Source organism: Amaranthus tricolor, chromosome 12 (genome assembly GCF_026212465.1).
Source record: "Amaranthus tricolor cultivar Red isolate AtriRed21 chromosome 12, ASM2621246v1, whole genome shotgun sequence".
Classification (NCBI taxonomy): Eukaryota; Viridiplantae; Streptophyta; class Magnoliopsida; order Caryophyllales; family Amaranthaceae; genus Amaranthus; species Amaranthus tricolor.
The window spans coordinates 15,861,853-15,865,811 of NC_080058.1; the positions used below are offsets into that span (position 1 = coordinate 15,861,853).

Here is a 3,959-nt window from a genome sequence, read left to right on the forward strand (position 1 = left end):
AAAAATACTATAAAAAATTCATACTTGGCCAGAAATTTCTGAAAAATTAAATTTTAAAAATTACACCAAGTGGTGTAAAGAAATTCAAACTGAAATTAATGATCGGGGGTGACTCCATTATATCATTGTTGCCCCTCCTACCACCAGAGATAAATAATGAATCCTTAGTGATAAATTAGTGATCTCTTGTATCCCTGCAAGTCTTGAACCCATCTTTATTGATTGTGTTCTTGACTATACTACTACTGCCTATGAATTGTGGTCTTGGATTCACACCTTTCTCGGGCCAATTTCGCTACCTCCCGTGAATGATTCCATCCATCGTGAGGTCCTAAGGGGGAGATATATATCAGAGATAACAAAGAAGAAGAAAACCCAAACATCAGAAATAATAAAACCCAAAGCCAAAATCAAGAAACTCCGGTGCATGACCAAGGTTCCGGTGGTCGAATCCGGGAACCTACCGGTGGTCCGACGACCTTGTGTGTGAAGCCTAGCCATGGGTCTCATGAGAGTGACGGAGAGGGATCCAAAACAAGGGGAAAAGAAGACAATTCAAGCTCTTGTGTTGAACGAAAGAAATTAAGCTTAGAGGAGAGAGAAAACTCAAAGGTGGAAAACCAAGAAGTAGAAGATAGAATCAAAAAGAGTATTGAAAAAAAGGGTGGGAGTGTTAGCATGTTTTCTGAAATTACGACCCAATCAACTCCACAAATCTTTAACCCAAATAGTAAAATAAATCATTCCAATTTGTTTCTTGACCTTTTATCTGAACCCAAAAAATGGAAAATCAATCATGAAAAATTTGCCGAAGAGATTATCAAAATGTTCTTTGTAAAATCAAAAGATCAAGTAGCGGACTTTTTGTTAAAGGCGATTATGTTCAAAGAATTGAACATTATTGTGCAAGTTCGGTCTCGAGGATTCCAAGACCAAACTTAAGGGGGAGTGTAGGAAAATAGAAAGTAGAATAAAATAAAGATATTATTTTCATAACATCATGTTTTAGGAAGTTAAGATCTTTTTAATATTTAGGATATTAAAGTTGTTTTGTTTACTATTATTTAGGTTTAGGTTAATATTTTGTTTCCTTATTTTTAGTCCTAATCTCATGTATGAATAGAGGTGTTTCTCTTATTGATAAATTAATACAAATTAAGTATTCAAAACCAAAATCAATTTTTGTTTCCGCATTATAATTTTATACGAAATTATTTTCATGAAATAAGTATATGTTAAATTTTTTTATTCGAGTTAGTGGTGTAGATGTAGTATTTCAGATTTTGGCATAACTAACACAAATTTGTGCTAGAATGTTAGTTGAAGTTTTGTAGTTAGACTTACTATCATAAATCACTAAGTTCAGTTGGTCAAACAATTGGGTGTTGTAGTTGACTTACTAAGTATAAGAAGAAAATAGTTAAGAAGATCTGAAATTCTTTTAAATTATTAATGAGTTTTTAATAAAAAAATGAAAAAAATTACTGGCTTAAAGTTTTTTACGCTTTAGATTTTGGAATTAAGGCTGCAGAATACCAACGAGTAAACTGGAGAAGGAATTAATATCTCTAGCTAGAGGTGTTCATTCGGTTGATCGGGTCGGTTTCAGACGGGTGTTATTCGGTTCGGTTGTATTTCGGATCGGTTATTTTTCGGCTGTGTGTTACAGCGGGTCACACTCGGGTCGAGTCGGTTAGTCACGGTTCGGTTAGAGATCGGTTATTCAAGCTATCGGGTTAGCATCATTTCGGTGTCGATTGAAGTTCGTGTCGAGTGTCAATCGGTCTCGGGTTGTCATCGATTACTAATTGGTTCGGTTTTTTCGGGTACAGATCGGGTTCGAGCTTTATTTTTCGAGTAGTTATCGGTTACGAATAACTATTGATCGGGTCAATATCGAAATAAGTTAATAGTCAGGTTTTTAATTGATGTATGCTCATTTACTTACAAAAAATAATTACCGATTTTTTTATCAGATATAGCAGATAGGGGTGTCAAACAGGTCGGGTTGGGTCATTTTAAGGTTCGGATCATATATAAATGGGTCAATAAACCCTTAACATGAACCTGACCCATTTAATTAATGGGTCAAAAATTGAAACACCGACCTGATCTGTAGCAGATCGGACTGCTAATGACCCATTTAACCTACTTTTTTTTTTAGGTCATTAAATTCATATATTTCAGGTCATTTGACCCATTTAACCTTAATTAAAGGCTTCCTCCAAAAATAAACGTATGCCACTTAATGCAGCGAGCACACGGTATTCTTTTGTAAAAGGCGAAAAAATAGTTCGCTTTGTGCTCACGGCGTGGCTGCGTAAGTTGGTATGAGATATGTGGAAGTGATTTAAAGGATTTTTCTTTTATTATTATCTTTCATAGCCGATGTTGGACAACTTCCTTTGTTATTGAAAGTCATCTTCAGCTCACAAATCCCTTAACCGATGTGGGACAACTTCCTTTCTTATTGAAAGTCATCTTCAGCTGACAAATCCCTTAATACATGTTAATTAGTATTATCTTAGTTTTACGAAGTATTTGGCAAATGTTGATCCGTCTTAAATTTAATAAATGGGTTAAACAGATTTTTTTCGGGTTTAAATATTCAACTTGAACCTAACCCATTTAATAAACAGATCAGGTCGGGTTGACCCATTTAATTAATTGGGTCAAAAATCTAAACCCAAACCCGCTAATTTCGAGTCGGTTTCAGATCAGGTTAGCACGTCGGGTCAGCTTTCGCCAGCCCTAATAGGCAGATCAATTTATTTCAATTAGTTTATATATATATATATATATATATATATATATATATATATATATATATATATATATATATATATATATATATATATATATATATATATATATATATATATATATATATATATATATATATATATATATATATATATATATATATATATATATATATTCTGTATGCAATCTCTTCTGTATAGAATTTGTGTTCTTCCTTTTTCCGTATTATTAGAAAACTGAAATTGGACTTAATTTGCTAAAATTAGGTGAAAAATTGATTCGGATTTATAACAGTTCAATTTACAATCGGTTCGGGTTTGTATCAGTTCGGGTTAAAAACAATTCGATTAATAATCGATCGGGTTTGTATCAGTTCGGGTTAAAAACAGTTCGATCTTAATCGGTTTTAGTTAGGTTACATTCGATTACGTGCATAATTCGGGTCAGATTTGACTCGGGTCGATCATTGTTTAGTTCGGGTAACATCGGTTAAGGTTTATATGTCGGTTATAAAATTCGGTTGATGTTCGAGTTCGATTTTGCCCCTTTCGGTTATCAAACGGTTCGAGTGAAGTATCGGTTCGGGTGATTGCGGTTCGGTAAACCTAAAAAACTTACATTTTTCGGGTCGGATAATTTTCGATTCCGGGTCGGATTTTCGGGTCGGGTTTGTTTTGAACAGCTCTATCTCTAGCTTATAGATGTTTGTTATTGGGGTCCGGCAAGAGCTTAAAATTATATGAATTTTTTATCTCTTTCATTTTAGTTTGGACAGATATTGATATGAGAATATGATGAGTAGTGGGAGGATATGAATATTAAAAGTCCTATTCACCCGTCCCGTTCCCCCCTCACCCCATACCCGCCATCGGCTTATATCCGCCCATCTCATATTTACAATTTACTACTTTATTTTATATCAATTTGGATGATATTGTATAATTTAGATAAAATTAGATATACAATTTAATTTGTGAACAATTGCGATTTTATGGAGTATATAAAGCAAACTATGAGGGAATGTAAAGCAGGTATAAGATGGATATACTAAGAATGGGTATACCCAGTTGGTTATAGAGAGCAGGGATTAATTTTACCCGCCATGGATGGTATGCAAGTGGTGCGTAAAAAAAAATTATGTGGGTAAGGATATGAGGGAAGGCACACTGCACCCCCGATCCATTTTTCCATCCCCA

General features: G+C 34.1%; 1 non-coding gene across 1 annotated transcript; it reads right to left on the bottom strand.

Moving 5' to 3' along the window:
* Positions 1-2,202: 2,202 nt before the first annotated feature.
* Positions 2,203-2,318, bottom strand: LOC130797374 (U5 spliceosomal RNA). Its single transcript, XR_009038842.1, has one exon. It is a non-coding gene; the product is annotated as a U5 spliceosomal RNA (small nuclear RNA).
* Between the last annotated feature and the right edge of the window lie 1,641 nt (positions 2,319-3,959).